The 18,127-nt window shown below is 39.2% G+C and overlaps 1 protein-coding gene across 1 annotated transcript in view; it reads left to right on the top strand.

Moving 5' to 3' along the window:
* Nucleotides 1-11,036: 11,036 nt before the first annotated feature.
* The window catches only part of cdk18 (cyclin dependent kinase 18), a 69,681-nt gene continuing 62,590 nt past the window's right edge, over nucleotides 11,037-18,127 (top strand). The window contains exons 1-2 of the mRNA XM_072382916.1: nucleotides 11,037-11,134; nucleotides 11,239-11,406. The gene's annotated coding sequence lies outside the window, so the exon portion shown is untranslated. The remainder of the gene's footprint in view (nucleotides 11,135-11,238; nucleotides 11,407-18,127) is intronic.

The following is an 18,127-nucleotide window of genomic DNA, read 5'->3' on the forward strand; positions in this document are numbered from 1 at the left end:
AGAGGTCTCAGCAGGGCTGAGAGGCAGGAGGAGGTGTCCTCATCCTGGTGAGGGCAGAGCTACTCTGCAGCCACTCATCTCTCACTGTGCTCTTAAATCCAGAGGGGAAACTCCCCCATCTGTTTTCATGAAAAGAAAATCTAATTTGGTCAAATTTTACAACATATGAGATCCTAGCAGTCCTCGTACATCATGTGATGGGACTTGGTTAGCTACCCTTTTGAAGATCCATTGGAAATTGAGACCAATGGAGTGTGGATATTTTGGTAAAGTAATTTGTTTTTTGCAGGTCAAAAATTTGTAATATGTGCTTAAAGATGATGAAACCTTAACGGTAATTTGAGTTCAGAAATCTGCATAATGGTATCTTTTGTATCCAGTATCTGTACTGACTGTCTTGTAGTATTTTAACCTGTCTCATACACCTTACAGTTTGAATACAACATTGATCTTAACTCACTGTTGACTTATAGAACTAACTTAGAAATGACAGAACATGACCTTGTAACATCGCTGGTTGCCTAATTTGAATTTTCTTTAAAATTGATGATTTAGTATCTATGACTTAGTAGATCGATCTCAACATACTGTCCTGTACCTAAATAATTAGATAAAATGGTAGTTGTTCAGATAACACTTACATCTACCTATATAGATAGTATAATAAAGTATTTATTTACCTCATTAGCTAAGTGTGCCAGGCCTGAATTAGGTTCAGTCTTTGATATCAATTTCTCATAGTTATTAGTATGACTTGTCGTATTTTTCTACAATTCCTTATTTTAATGCATATAACAGTGGGCACAAATGTCGGTGCTTTGTTTCCACACACCTGTGTGTTCAAAAGTGAGTAAACCAGAAGTTAACTCATGCCTATGGAAATCCTGTAATCTCAGTTGGACGGAGAGGGCTGCGTGTTTGCTCATCAAACTCCACCATTGTACGTTAAAAATGTTTAACCTTTGCAGTGGATAGTTAAGAGACATCCCACTGTTTTCCAGAAAGTTGAGTCAACGAAGTAGCAAACAGGCTAACAAACCATTAGCAGTGACCACACACTTAACACTTAATGCACTCCAGCACTTATCTGGACAGAAAGCCACCTTTTTTGTGAAAAATGGATGCCACATACCACAGCTTACCAGACAGATTCAAAATGGTGGACTCAAACCACCACTTGGACAAATGCTTAATCGAGTACAATATGTTTAAAAAAGCATGACTATCTCTATAAACTGGTTCAAGAATATGGGAATAAACTGAAACTTAGGTATGCACAAAGTAACAACAAGTTTGCTTTTTTTTCCTCTCTAACCCTCCCTGCCCATCTGTATAGGGGGCTGGTGTGTAATAGTTCATATCAACCCCACTCCAGTCATTATTAGAGGCGTGACTTTTAATTGAAGGTTTCTATTCCAGAAAATATGGTATTTGGTGTCCCGGTGCGTAAATGGTAGAGTTTGTGGTCCGGTTTGATCCCCAACCACTCCACGTGTTGGGATTGGGCCCACACTGCCTCTGACGTGCTTGTGGGTTTGTGAGCCTGTGCTTGATCTATAACAAAAAAAATTGCTCCATGTTTTGAAAAAGAATAAAAACTGACGACTAAACTGATGAACAAGAAATACATTACAAAGCACAATGACGTTAGCCAAGGTTCAAAAGTGCTTTTTAAATGTGTAGCATTTAGTTACCTTCTGTGTCCATCAAAAATATCCACAAGTCACATTTGTCATCTTGCAAAAGATGCTTATTAGTCAGATCTGCTTCTCAGTGGACTGTGGTTCAAAAATCATTTCAGAGTTTTTTTCCAACATCTGATATGGTAACATACTATCTCACAGAATGTACAGTAAGTTTGAAGGTTTTATTTGTCTTTGGAAAAACTGCAGAGGTGTCATATATTACCTCCATGTCTGCAACTGTGTGCGCTCAAGCTCTCGTGGATCGAGGGGAAAGAAAGACGGAGAGGGCTGCGTGTTTGCTCATCAAATATGAAGCAGCCTCCATGGTGCCAGCAGCTCCCCAGGATAGATTTTAATTTTCTGTAATGCTGTGTGCTTGTACTCAACGTCCCTCCGTGTGCATGCATGTGTGTGTGTGAAAATTAGGGAAGGAAACTTGCCCTGTACTGAGGGGCAATCTAATCACACAGAGGAATGTTCCAAGTCCACACTGCTGACTGTACACTGTGCATTCTGTGAGTGTGTTTTTTGGACATATGTGTCTGAAAAAATACATCTCACCCCATATGAGATTAAAATCAATGTGATATTTTTGTAATTAAATTAAGTGTGCATAAGGCTGGGCATGAATACTTGCTGCTGTGCTCTGACACTGATATGGAATCATAACTATAACTAATGTAAAACTTTGCGGCGCCTAAAAAGGACGTGAATTCTGGACCTGTTCCTGTTGTCAGTGCTGCTTCGGGCAGATGGAATGTAGGTAATAATTAAACCTAACTTCATAAGCCTCAATAATGAACGGTTTTGTCTGTGACATGTTTCAGGACATATTCAGTGGAATACAGCGTGTATGATTGAGTCAGTCATCGTGTTGACTGTTAGGTTTTTCATTATAGCCTTGTGCATGTTTGAGTTTGTGTGTGTGATAACTGAGAATGACCAGTCGCACACACGATCCAGTAAACAGTTCACGTCATTCTGTATGAGTTCTTGTTCATAACTCTTGGAAGGTTTATACTGTTGATAAATCGGTATCAACAAAGCCTTACACACCCTTTGTGTGTTGTGTCACAGTAACAATCCTTATTTGATTATCCTTGCTGTGGATCCAGCTTTTCAGTTCAGAATACAGTTCTGTGCTGTAGTCCTCGCTGTGGTCTGCGTCGACAGCCCACATCATCATGCCTGACATATCGTAACATATCTTTGATGGCCTGTGTGTTGTTGTTGGTAAGGCGGTGCCAAGGACTTATTGATGGAAACTATATGATAACGAAACAATAGCATTTCCTGCAGCGTGTACAACACCAGTTGCCTGAAAAGTAGAGAAAACAGCACAGTTTTTCCTTTAATCTTTTGTCATGGTGAGTTCTCTCTCTTTCTCTGTTGGTCTACATCATGGACATATGAGACTAAAATGCCTCTGACAGGTACATCTAGTTGTTTGGTTTAGGTTGGTAGTTGGGAGGGTCTGTCAGGTGTTGATCAGGAAGACCTAGGTTCAACTGGCTGCTATCAACGGTCTGTCTCTATTCTTTGTCATCGCCTTACAGGCAGGGTTGTCATAATGATGAACTCCTAATGATATATTAATACTGTGAGATGCCTTCAGATTCAGATCATATAAAGCCTGATCAGAGATGTTACAGTAAAGGTGTACTCTGGTTTGTTTGGGGGTTTTTTTTGGACCTGCAATGTTGGAAATTTGACTGTGGGAGTGCCTGCAGCACACAACCAGCCTCATCTAGCTGAAATTTAACTGACTGCCTAAGACCCATGTCACTGATCGCTGAGCCCTCGGCTGATTAATCAGGAGTAATGACTGCCTCTAAGTTGCAAATGATAGCTGATCTGGCATGATTCTAAAATTACTAAGGGGCAGCCATGCGTGTAGAGGCAGCTTGACTTTAGTTGGAGCTTTTATACAGACTGGCACCTGTGCATGCTGTGACACCCCAGCAGTAATGAGTTGCTCTGCCTGCTGTGATTTTCTGACCCACAGCTGGCATACTTGGTTTGCTTTATATGACTTGGCTGCCTGTTGCTATGACAGGTGCACATTGAGATGGCAAAAATAACCACCAGTTAATTTGCTGTAGTAATACATTACATAGTTGTATGGTTAAATAGGTTTTAAGGTATAATCAAACAATGTAACTTAAGAACGTAGACAACGTAAACACAAGCTTCCAAAAATTTGTTTCAAAGCTAAACTTTGGCCAGTGGTCCCTCAACAAGATGAACTCTTCTCTCATTGATGCTGTTTTCAAGTAGCACAAATCAGGAGAAAACTGAGCTAATAACTAAACTTCTAAACTAACATTAGATCAGAAGGCCCAATAAAGTGAGTCCAAACATATCTGTGTGACGACGACACCAGTAAGGTTATATCCAATACAATCAACTTTTCTTATTATCTAACCAGCTAAATTAATGTGACCTGATGAGCTTAATGGAAACATGGATGTCTTGCATACCTAAGAATGAGTTCCCAATAGACTTTGTTCTCACTTGCAAATAGTTACAGTTAGGAGTTGGAAATACACAATAAGTTGTAAGTTGTAATAATTTGAGTTTTGATGATTGACAGTTACAGGGTTAACCGTCAACTCTGCCTGACAAAAAAAAACACCCGGAGTGGAATAAATTGCTATCCCACAATTTCTAAATCGTTGACTGTGACAACACTTAGCTTTGGAGAAGTGAACAAACATATCTGCTACATCCTGCATGCTAAAAAGTGCAAACACAATGTGACCTTTTTGAATTACAGATTTCAGATTCTGACGGTTTCCATGCAATCTGTTGGTTTTCTAAGCTATGGGCCTTTCAGCTGCGCATGGGCAGCTTTTTCTTCAACAACAGTTGCTCTCTGTCTCCTCCATCCTGTACTGCCTGAAGGAACTATTGAGCATTTCTAATTGAATTTGTCAGTGATTGCATCATCATTCAAAGTGAACACAGCGATTGTATAAACTATTTCTTCTGCAGATTTGTCCAGGGTTTCCCAAACCAGGGGTCTACAAAATAAATGTTAGGGGTCTTGATATGGTTAATGACAGATTAAGACAATGTTCACATACTATTTAGATGTCTTTTTCATGTCATTAGAACGACACAGTACATGGTGAGGGTTAGGGTAAAAGCAAAGGATAGGATATTATCCCTTCCCAGTACATGAAGCGCAATGATACACAAAAACACAGAATGTGTGCTAATGAACATGACCTCTGCTTTATTGTGAAATTTTAGATAATTTGAGGCATCATAAAGTTATACAAATCGAGTCCTTTTGTCTGTTTAGAAGGGTTAGAGTAGAGTAGAAAAGAGTCACAAACTCACAAGGTAGGTCACAGCTGGTTTTAGAATACAGTATTACACCAGCTATCACATCTTTATGCAGAAGCCAAAGTGAAACTATCCTTTAAATATACACAATTTGATGTATAATCAGTGTGTGATATGATGTCTTTCTTCTGTACATGGTTGATGTTTTCAGTTTGTGTGAATAAAGTTTTCTGTTGTAGAATTGTGCCGCATTAGTGGCAGAATTAGTGGCAGCCTGCTGCAGTAGCTCTGGACATTCTGTGTCTTACTTTGTATCTTTTTAAGATTTCCTTGTTCATTTCTGTGAATACACAGATTTCTTTAAACAGATTTGTTATTACGCGTAACTATGCATAACTCTGTAATAAGACCTCAAATTCTGATGAGTTGAAAAGGAGATGTCTTGGAAGGCAGGAGCAAAGTGGAGAGCAAGGTGGAGGAATTCTAAACCATTACTTCCCCTAAACATCATGGGAGGAGTGAGATCACTTGCTCATTAAAACGGTGAGCTTGGAGCACTAAGACAAAGAAGGAATATCAGGAAGGCAGTTTGCAGTTCTAACAACTTTCTACTTGGCTTTGAGATGGTATGGGAAGACAGAGACCGCAGACAGAGTGATAACAGTACTGCAGACTGCAGTGCTTGTTAATAGCAGATGGTGTAATCCTGAACATGTCAGTGAAAAATAGTGTTTCTGTACCCCGGATCTTAAACTGTAGGCTGAGTTTCTGGCCATATTGTCTATGAGAGAATTCCTCCTACCAAACACATTTCTCAATTAGTTATACTGCAGCAATATAATTTCCCTTACAGGATTGAAGTATTATCGAACTCAAATTGATTTAAATAACATGTTTCTTAAATTTGAAAGCACTTGTTAGATAAATGACAAGGTGTAATAATACAGTATATGCCATGTTTTTATTAAATCCCTGCAAAATGTAAAAAGGAAATGTAACAGAAGAGGAAAAATGGACAGGCAAGCCTAAAATCAGTATTCAGTAGACATGATCTTATTATATGAGGTACCACTGGCTTAGAATCAGGCACAAATATGTTGTGGAAATCCTGTAATGTGCTCCAGAAGACTTGTGAAAACCTCTGTACTCAAAGCTCGCTTTTTCATGAATGTAAGGCCAAACCACATTTTTAACATGTTACAACAGCACTTAACCACCTCTCTACAAGGGCTTAAATGGTCTGCCTGTTGTCCAGAACTGTCACCAATTGAAATATTGTATTTGGCAAAATATGACACCAAGTCTTTTGACAAAGAAAACTCAGATTTGTTTGGCAGCTCAAAACATGTAGTGAGCAAAAATGGTAAAAATCTAATTTCAAAATGATAACAATGATTCTTCTCTTTTCCTAAACGCTTACAGAGCATTGTTAACATGGTGCTGCAATAGTTTTAAACATGGTCAAGTCCAAACTCTCTTTGACTGTATGGTTGGCATCAAGGTCAAAATGAGCAAATTAGAAAAACACTCAAATTTCTTAGTTTTCACCTTTAAAATTAAGATTAACATTTTCAATCAAATAGAGGGATTAGATGGTCAATAAATAATTAAATTCTTCCTTTATTTACAATTTGAAAGTATCCTACATTTTTTGGGAATGAAAAATGAAAATAGTAAGGTAGGAAAATATCTGGAATCTGAACTTAGGTGCAGCTTTAAGAACAATAAATGCGAATAATTTGTGTTATAAAAAACAAAACAATAACCATTTCTATTGAATGTGCTTACTCTTTTGCATGACATAATTGCCTCACTAGTTCTTTCTTGCTCTGTGTAATACATGCACTCAGCTCCAAAGACATGCTGAGCAGAACATGTCGCCTCCAACTGCACCTGAAAAATGATCTTAGGGGTTAGACTGCTGGTGGCGTTCTCTGTCTTTATCGCACAAATATTACATCGAGACCACATCTTGTCTCTTGTCTTCAGGTGTCACAAATTGTGAATGAACCAACTCATAACCCTTGTGATGACATCCTGTGACCAGGAAACAAGCTGGTCTGAATCATGTGCTCTCCTACTGCTTTCTCACCACTGTGAAGAACACAGAAAACAGTGGTGTGGCTGCTGTTTTGTGTAAAGCAATTTACTTGAAATGTCTGCAAATTACTTTCTACTGTTACCTGGAAGGGGGAGAGAATGGCCTATCATTCTTGTTTTCTGTTATTGCATCACACTTGTGTGCGTGTCTCTTTATCTCAACCTCATCAAATCAAACACCAACACAGACCCACAGCTCTTCAACACAAACAGAAAAGCAGAGAGGAGACAGCTATGTAATTCACTTCCAAAGGCAGCAGCTCCAAAACAACGCAATGAGAGGAAACTAATCTACATGTATGTATATATTTATGTACGTATCTGTTTGTCTCTCTGTCATCTTATTCTTTCTTTTTTATGTCAATACATATTTGTAAATTTAAAAAATGTTCACTAATAAATGTTGATTTGTTTACTGAAGTAAAAAATTTATTTGATATATTTATGAATAAAACATTTAAAAATATTCAAATGATTAAAGTGTTTATGATTGTTTTTGTTGTCCACCTTCATTTTCTACATTTACTTCTTGTAAAGAAGTTGGTTTGGTTCTTTCTGCCACATTATTTGATTTCTTTAATCATTCTTTAACTTTACTCTCAAACTTTCTTTCCTCATTTCCTCATTTATTGACTTGTATTTCAAATGTGGCAACTTCTCGACCCGACACATATCAGCTCTTTACAAAGCGTACTTTATTTCTTCAACTTGGTGTTATACTTTGTCTAATTATGTCATTTTCGTGGCAGAATAAATCCTTCTCCAGAGAAGAAAGCTGATACATAAAACCTACTTGATCTGCTCCTTGCAGATTTTCCCTGTGGGGTGTGATCCATGGTTATCTCAGCTGGAAGTGGATGAGAGGCCAAATATTTTCTGAGCTGAACACCACATGCCTGTTGGTAGTAACGTTGTGTTATACCAAAAGTAGCATCAACCAGAACAAAGAATTGATTCAATACGGACTGATAGTTCTTAAATATCGATTTTCACTGTCCATTGTAGATTAAAACAAGCAATTTTGATGATTGTGGCATTAGTTAACTTTAAATGAACATACATGTTTATGTTTATGCATTTAGCAGATGCTTTTATCCAAAGCGACTTACAAATGAGGATATAACATTACAGCTAACATCAAAGCTAACAATGAGCCTCATAGAAGGAAACCAACAGATTGCACCGAAACTTGTCTTCAGTCCAATCTCCTGTCCTGGGCGGGCCTGAGGAACAACTCCCTTTTAACCTCTGGCAGAACCAGACTCAGGAAGGGTTGCTATCCACCGCAACCAGCTGAGGATTGAGAAGACAGAAAAGAGGGGGAAAAACACCATAACACCATTCACAGGATATCCATTTAGTACTTTGCAGGCTAACATCAGTTTCTTGAATTTGATATATAACTAAAGACTTTGTTGCATTTGATAGTTTTTGTTTCACTTCACACTTTACTTGGACGTACAAGCCACACATATATATTGATTTAATGAATTCTCTGAGGTTTGTTTTAGCACATCTTTAAAATGTAAATAGAAATAGAATGCAATCATTTGCAAACATTTGCAAACTATTGCATTAGACAATAGAATATTTCATGAAAAATATTAGCTCATTAGCTCATGTGTGAAAAAAGTTGGGACTGGTCTATGTTTCCCACTGTGTATCCCCTCTTCTTTTAACAGCAGTCTGTAAACATCTGTGAACTGAGGAGACCAGCTGCTGGACCTTTGGGAAAGGGACATTGTCTCATTTTTTTTTGATAAAAGATTGTAGCAGCTCAACAGTCCTGGGTCTTCTTTGTTGTTTTTTATGTTTTATGATGTTCCTTATGCTTTCTGTTGGTGAAAGTTTTAACTCTTCGACTACAAAGCCATGCTGTTGTAAATGATTCAGTATGCGGTTCAATATCATCTTGCCAAAATAAGCCAGGCCTTCCCTGAAAATGAACTAATCTGGATGGAGCACCTGCATATACCTTTCAGTATTGATGGAGCCATTCCAGGTTTCCAGTTCCATAGGCACTAATGCCCCCCCATATCATTACAGATGCAAGCTGACTAACTGAACACTGATAACAAGCTGGCTAGTCCCCCTCCTCTTTAGTCTGGAGGACGCTACATCCATGAATTACAAAAAGAATTTCAAATTTTAATCTTACTGACCACCGAACCGTTTTCCACTTTGCCTCAGTTAATTTTGGATACATATTATCCCAAAGATGGATGGTGATGTTTCTGGTTTTCATGTTCACATATGGCTTCTTCTTTGCATGACAGCGCTTTAAGCTGCATCTGTGGATTGCACAGTGAACTGTGTTCACAGACGATGATTTCTGGAAGTGTTCCTGAGCCCATGTAGTGATTTCCATGACAGAGTCCTATCTGTTTTTAATGTAATGCTGCCTGGGCCCAAAGATAATGGGCATCCAATATTGATTCTTCGCCCTTGTGCACAGACAAGTTCCAAGGTTCTATGATATTATATACTGCAGATGATGGTATATTCAGAGTCAGGTATATTGTTTTGAAATCACTCTGGAATTTGTAGAAGCAGTTTTTGTAGATTGCTGAACCTCTGGCCTTCTTTACCTCTGAGAGACTCTGTCTCTCGAAGGTAAGCTCTTCTTATACTAAATCATGTAACTGTGACCGATTAAACTAATGACTTGCAACTTTTTCCACCAGCTTCGTGTTGCCTCCAACTTTTTGAGATCAGAACAATTCTACACCCCTTCTGTTCTGGTTCAGAAATACTGAATAACCACTGGACACGGTCATCAAACCTAAAGTCAAGCACCAGTTAACTTAACATGCATGTTTTGAATTGTGGGAGTAAGCCAGAGAGAACATGCAAACCCCCTTCAGAAAGACAACAATATAAACCACCACACCACTGTCTACTATCTATCATAAGTTTATTTACCTCACCTTAAGGTTATCACAGGTAGGATTTTGCACCCTTAGTTGTCAGTGATTATTTTGTATGTTTTAAATTAAACAAACTATTTATTTACCTTACAGGGTACTTTTCTGAGAACTGTACTATTAGGTACAGAAATGTGTAGAGTAAGTGCACCTTTAATACACACCGTATTATTCGCAGAGATACATTATATACGGTTGCATGACTAACACTGCTCAGTGTGTGCTCCAAGCTACCAGCAGCTGCTTTCGTTGTGTTTCAATTATTGCACAGTTGAATTCAATTTGTGCTAATGGAATAACTAACAGGAGCAGTCTTATCAGTGCAGGTATACATATGAAGCTGATGGAATAATGTACATTGCTAATTAAGGAAAATCAAACATACAGTCTTAACCACACATTATAGTCTTTCTGTTTCTCACTGACAACATGTAATCTCTCTCCATGACCTAAACCAAAAAGAGCTGAGGCTCAACACTACCTTTAACTTAACGTTAAATCAAACCAGCCTAAAGCCTAATCTAAACCTCAGAACACGACTTTAGTCCCACAAAAGGAAGTAAAATCTCAGCGTGCCTGTATGAATAGATTTATGTTCCCTTCACAGGAGTAAACCAAGTACACGCACACAAGTCTGTGCATCCTCCCACATGTACATGGGCTGCACACAATTACACACACATGCACGGTGCAGCATACATTCACACGGGCAAACAGAGACATGCGGACACACAAAACACCCATCCAGGCTCACACATGCATTGAGACATTCACGCACATTCTTTCTCACGTGGAAACATACACACATGCTTTCAGACATGTCGTCAGTTCGTGTGACAATCCTGTCAACACCAGAGGCTGGTTCAGGAGGAGGAAGAGGAGGAGGATGGAGAGGTGGAGGCTTGTGTTGTTCTGAGCAATGATTGGTCGTTGCCATACCAACGAGGGAGGGCCACAGTCAGAGGCTGTTGAGGGAGGAGCTGCAGACTTATTATAAAGCCCTCCCGAGCAGCAGTTTGTGCTCTACTCAGCTGCCTGCACTGTAATTCTGTATCTTTATTTAGTCTTTCCTGTCATCTGGCCAGCAAAGAGGCGCTCGGTGCTCTTTCTGGAGGACGGAGGGAGGGTAGAAGGGTAAGCTGTCAGACAGACCTGTGGATAGGTCGGCCTATATTTCCTCACCCCCCTCCCCTCCCCTCCTCTCCCCCTACTCAGCCGTGTGTGCATCACTGTCATAGAGCCGTCTGCATCTTGTGGATTTATCTCTGCTGTGAGTGACACCTGGGAAGGCAAGGGGAAACCTGAGCGGAGAGGCAGGAGACTGCTGACCCCCCTCCTTCCCACACCACCTCCAACCCCTGCATCCATCTATCCATCCTGTGTGTGTGGATGACCTCTGCTCTCCTGTAAGTAATTAGCTTTTGCTGCAGTCTCATGAAACCACAATTTTCACTAGGACACGTCAACTTTGAGGCGACGGTCAGGGGGTCCCAGGGCAGAGATGTGTGCATCCAGCTTGAAGGTTTTTCTGATTGGGATTCCTCATTAGCTCCCTGGACATCTCAGTGGACATCTCAGGGAGTCTCCATCTGAGTTACTTCACTCTTTTTGCATTGAAGCTTCATCTTGTGGTTGGTGTTTATGCATGTCTTTATGTAGATTCAGAGGTTACATCACACTACGTGACTTAGAAAATTTAAAGTGTGAAAATGCTAAACTCTACTTCTGGGTCTCTGTCTGCTGGTGATCACGAGATCATACTTTGACACTGCATATGTACAATAAGGCCAGTCGTTATGTAATGCGCAGTGACTCCTGATAAGAGTACAAATAAGGCAGTATTTTTCAAAAAGTTTCAAATCGATAAGAGCATGTTAGGGCTTCTGAATCCCCCCCGCCTGAATCCACAAACCTTCTCACTCGTCCACCTCCCTCCTCTCAGATGAGCCTCATGCATTAGTACTCACATGTAACCTGACACAGGTAAACTCGAAGTTCACTCTAAGTCACAGAAGCCAGTCTATAACCACTGCACACACAGCAGTGTTTACCTATGAGAGGGCCTATGGGTGTAATTGGCTATCTAATTTGTGTGTGTAAATGTTTGTGTGTGTGTGTGCACAAACCTGCTTCCCTTTTCCATGTCACTGCTGTGTGTTGTTGAGTCATGCAAAGTTTAGTCTGCAGCCATGCTGAATCGTGATCACAAAAATAGTGGTCAGATGTTGGTCAGAAATGGCTTTTCTGTAAAAGGTGTGCTGCACACTTGTGATTATAATCAATGAAGGTAAAAACAAAGACTAAAAATAGTCTTTTTTAGAATCTCCAGTTGAAACAATTTGTGAAGACAGTGAATAAGTTTACACGACACAAAAGAAAACTAATTATTTGGGCAGTCTGACCAAAACCAGACTTGCAACATGCATGGAAACATGTTATTCTGACCTAAATCATATGAATTCAATCTTTTCAAAACCAGACTAATACACCCAGATAAGAGGGATCTGGTCATTCCTGCATGTATGCGCTCAACAAGACTCAAATGGGCCGAGGCACCCTGTAAAAAGTTAATTTAATAAACCCGAATAAACCAGTACATTTTAAGTATGTATTAATACAGCCGAATTCCCAATAAAGCTGCTCTCATTCACATATTTTTCTGTCAGAAAGCTACACATGTCAGAAGCAGTGGCTGAAAATCAGCTCATTAGGACTATGTGTCAAGTCGTGGTTATTTAAAGCATTTCCAGTCTGTCGCTCTGCTCTAATAAAATCCTGCTAATCTAATATAATCCTTTTCATAAACTCATCTGACAAAATCACCATTCAAGTAACCTAAAGACAAAATCTGTACAGTGAATTCAAACATAATATACAATGGGACAAGGATGGAAATGAAATGGCCTGACCGAGTTGTAGTCGTCGCTTGACTCAGCTTTGGATGTAACTACGGTGACAAAAAAGAAAACAATAATCGGTTAATAATCAGTTGCAATGGATGTAGCATTTTTTGTGCCTATTTTTTGTTCAAGATTCAAAATAACTTGGAGTTCATAATAATTTGGAGTTTTTGGAGCAGGTTCAGCAACATTAGAGTCATTGAAGACATTCAACAATAGATTGTTAAAAAGCTGTTGTCAACTCTTTAATCGAACAAAATGGGAGTGCACTGAAAGATAGATATAGGTCTACTCACAGGTGGCAGTTAGGCTTTAACCACAGCTTGACTTAACTGCGCATATAGATACAGGCCTTTAATTGGACCAGTGTCTTTGTCCAAGAATAAAAGGAGATCGATTTATTGACCAAAGCATGTTCAGTCGTGCTAGAATATGTGGCGATATTTCTCCTTTCAGCTTGTTACTTTCAGGCTTTGTACAGATGATAAAAAAAGCCTGATAAAATAAACAACTGACAAACAATTTATCTGGCTGCAAATCTGTACCGTGTGGAGCTGTTTTATAGGATAGATTTACAGCTCTGTACATTTTGTCCGTGCTGTATTTTTTTCTTAGAATCACATTTAGAATCACATTAGAATCTTGTTTTCTTGTTTCTTTTTCTTCCTTTGTGTACTGTGAACTGTGGAGAATCCACAGAGGCCAGTTAAAAGCATACATACAAAATAATTCAGCTCTCAACTGCTTCCGAATGGGTTAGGGCAGCAAATTTATGAAACTTTTGAATTGGTACAATTTCAATTGGATGAAAACATTAACATGTATTTGAAAGTCCAGTTTTATTCAGGCTTTTCATCTAAAAGCACTGACTAGCTTAGACATATTCTACCTTTAAACATGTCTGTAAACTTTGAGTGCTAAATCTGAAGCTATTTATAAATGTGAGATGCATATGTGCAGAGTTAAACAGCACAGAGTCACAAATGTAGCAACAGTGGGAAAAAAGTGTGTGACTGAGGGTGTGAAGACTGAACTGGCTGCTAATGCAGAAACACTAGAGATTAAGTGAAATTAGACGAACAGGAATTTTGTTTGTTACTGTTACATCATCAGACTTAAGAGGACATTAAATTTGCCATGATGATGCAGACTTTAGGATTAAGTCTAAACTGCTTTACTACATACACAGGCTTTTTTAAAAATACTCTGTATTACTTTATCAGCTTTGCATCTTTACATGAGTTTTATGCTATAGATAACATACACTACAGATAACATTGCATCCCCAGCAGATTGCATGTGTTCACACCATACATCATTACAATGATACAGACAACTTGAACAGTTAGGTCTGACCTCAGAGAGAGAAAGGTGTTTACTGTGATTTGAGGTTCACAACAGGTTTTTTTTCTCTAACTTTAGCATGCTGAAGCTGAAGTACAGTAATAATGTTTACATAAGCATCTTATTATCAAGTCTCTGATTCATCACAGAGACCCTGGCCCACTCAGTCATGATAATGTTCAGATAGACGCGACTGTACTCAACAACAGCCCTGGCACCGTCAATAAAAGCCACTCAGAGATGGACAAACACACGCAGACTTTTGGTCAAACACACCAAATGGAAGACAGTTTGTGTTTCACAGAGAACCAGGTCACTCACTCAGCTACTGTGATGAAACACTTAAAGGTTAAGTGCTTTAGCAAGCAGGAATATTTTGTAAAAAAAAATCTGTCATGTGACTTCCTCGCAACTAATTTAGTGTCAACAAACTATGAAGGCCCTATTCTTGCCATGGAAGCTTTTTCCTAAACAATAAAAAGATCATTAACTTGACAAATGCTGCATTCAAGCTGTGTAATCCAGTACAGTGTTCAAAGTCATGGGTTTCAAAGGGAGGTTTCTTTCTTGTCTGCATGTTTGTGTCTTTTGCGACTGGAACATGACCTGTCACCTGACGAGATCATTTGTGGGCAGCGCACTTACAAGGGTCTGTTTTAAAACTGCCCATTATGTTCTCCCCTAAACCAAAGCACGCATTTTTGCCCCTAACCAGTTACTTTTTACTAAAATACATTAAACAGGTGTTGTGTTCTGACAGAAAAGGACTTGGACTGCTTGACATCAAGGTCGGCAAGTGCACAACCGAACCAACCAACATCATGTCTTTTGTTTCATATTAGAGAGGGAGAGGCATTTCAAGCAAAAAGACTATTCAAAATAACCAAGATTAACCCCCGTCAGTATATTCACACACAGAGAGTATGTAAGAAGGATTCACGCTTCAGTTTCTTTTGGGTTTTTTTTAGCTCAAAATGTGAAAATATAATGTCAAACTATTTCATACATCACGGCTTAATTCTCAAATGACTGTGTGGTCATGGTAGACTTAAGACTTTGTCATGGTAAGTTTGTGGCATGTTGGCTTTTTTAAAAAAAAATTAATTAAGGAGTTTACCACAGATCTTTTTGAGAGCTTTCCGTGTTTTTTCGTATTTTGACTCCATTAGCATCTAAGCTCACAGCAGCAGTGTTTTCCTGCCTGACAGTCAGTGCAGTTACATGCAGGCAATCGGATCGGATTAATGGCTAAATTACAATTTGATTGAGTTATTCAGCTCATGTAGACAGCTTAATCTGACAAGAAATCAAATCGGATCAGGTTACTTGCGATCGAATTAAGACCCTGAGATAACTCGATCCAATTGCCCACTGAACGTGCATGGAGATGACGGTGGAACAGATCGAGTGTTCTGCGCATGCTCAAGATTTTTTCCAGTGATCGTCAACCGGAAGTCGAAGGAGACTGTTGTTGTCGTGGTCGTCAGAAAGAAAAAAATAACGCGATGGAGAATGTGCCATTGTGCATCGTGTTTGTGCCATAAACACGCTCATCACAAATGTAGAGGGACGTAGTTTCATCTCGCTCTTTGTCCGCCATCTTTCTCGAGTGCCTTAGTTTTGTAGTTGTTGGTGGTGAAGATGTCAACCGAAAGTGGCTCTATTAGCGATAGTTGAAATGGGTACAGCGCCACTCATCTACTGTGGTATTGCATGCTTTGTGCCAGTGATTCGATTCATTCACCGCCATATATCCAAGGATAATTACCCCCTGCTCAGATAAGGAGCATAACCCAACTATAGCTATAATCAAGGTAATCTCATGATGTAAACCCACTGACTATTGACGTCTGTTCGAGGCAACAGTGGCAAAAACAGTTTTATTTCTTAGAACTTATTATTATTAAAAAAATTGAAAATCATAGCCTATCCATTTGCTCTCCCATCACTGCTCTGTTTTCATTGTATGGTACTTTCACCATGTGCATGTTGGTGTAGGATATCAATAATTTAAGTAACTATTTATGATACCTGAATTGGTCCATGATCTGATCTTACTAATTCCTTGCTATGCACTCACAACACATCTTTCGGATGTTATGTGCAATTGTTTTGTTTTTAATTTATTTGAATAATATCATGATTCGATTGGTAATTTGTTATTTATTGTGTTTTTTTAATTGATGCTGTTTGCTAGTTTCTATTTCTTTTGCATTTGTCGGATCATTGTTACACCTCTTTGCCTTTCACCGCAGCTAACTGTAAATTAACTGGCATCAGAAGTGTCAATGGTTATCTGTCTGTGTTAGCCCTGTGATTGGCTGGTGACTTGTTTGGGGTTGTAGGGGGCTTGTGATGATCCAAGCTGACTTCAGGTAAGAGACAGGGTGCCATGACAGACGAAAGCAAGCGTGGCTCAGGTAGATAAGTGATCATCTTTCAACTGGAAGGTTGGCTATTTGAGCCACTGCCCCTCTACGTGTTGAAGTGTCTTTGGGGAACACACTGAAACCCCACATTGTCCCTAATTTCTTCACTAGTTATCTAGTAATAGCAGAGAAAAAACTTCTGCATATATATGTGTGTGTGTTGTTATCATAGCTTCTCTGTTTTGTTTAGTGCACGTGGATCCCTGCCGTGCAGCCTGTAGCAGGAAAACTGTACAAACTTCCTTGCTCTAACATGGTGCCGGGCAGTCCAGGTTTAATAAGTCAATGCATCGTAAAGACTGTCGTGCTACTTGACATGCACAACACACGGTGTCCATGAGCTAGGTCCACTGTTTGAGTTTCACACAGGTTGTCAGTGATTTTCATGAGCTGTGCAAGAAGGAATATGTAAGTGTTGCCTCATTCATTTCATAGGCTTATTTAGCATATGTGTACTCATACGAGTTGAATTTGCAAATGCTAACGTACAGGGTTTATTGATAAGCTTTTTACAGCAGTTGAAGAGCTCTGTTATGAGTCTAATTTCAGCACTCATATTTTTGTTCTGAGGTTAGCCTGTGTTCATTCTTCTTTTCGTTTCTTTTGTGTTTCGTTTTATGCTGCCTGCAACAATATTTGCATTATATCCCTTACCAGTGTCAAGAGACGCCTCGAGTGGACATTTTAAATATGTTTCCATTCCGACATTAAGTAACTGCTGTTATTGAAGTTATTTCATGAGCAGTTGTATTTGCACTGATTGTAAATATTTGCTGTTTATGTTCTTTTAGATTACCACACAGTCTTACAACTAATAACCGCCCATCAGTCCTTACTGGAACTGTAGATATTTATCTATCCTTAAATGGGACCTTATTGAAAATGAACAAGTGCATTTTTTCTAACAGAAGACTGAAACTATACTTGTATCCATTTGCATCTCTTCATGCACATATATGAATAAACAGTGTTCTTCAGCTGAAATGCCTCCAGAAATTAGTCCAAAATGTTCTGGTTCTGTCATGGCACAAATCTATCAGCTGCTTAAGTGGCTTTGTATTGGCTGTGTTTGTTTTGGACGGAGATTCTGCTGCTTTAAACCAAATCTAGCTCCGTCTGTCTTTGGGAGGAATTTCCGTGCACAGAGCATAAAAATAGAATATCAAAAAGAACGATAATTAGGTCAGTATACGACATGGTCAGGTTTCAGCTGCAGCACCTCACAGTGGTCAGATTTTTTTTTCAGTGTGTGTGTGTGGATTAACAGCAGCTACATACATTATCCTTTGCTTCTGCTTGGGTGGCTTTGAGAAAAAAAAGCCCTGAAACATCCAAGGTGTTGCTGAGCATGTTTTCCTCACTTACACCCAGCACACTTCAAAAGCTCCCTGCAGGTGGGTGGGCATTCACAGCTGAGCGGTCCTGCTAATTTAAAATTATTCAGCCTATTTAAG

This window comes from Leuresthes tenuis, unplaced genomic scaffold (genome assembly GCF_036924035.1).
Source record: "Leuresthes tenuis unplaced genomic scaffold, fLeuTen1.0.hap1 SCAF_3, whole genome shotgun sequence".
In the NCBI taxonomy this organism is placed as follows: Eukaryota; Metazoa; Chordata; class Actinopteri; order Atheriniformes; family Atherinopsidae; genus Leuresthes; species Leuresthes tenuis.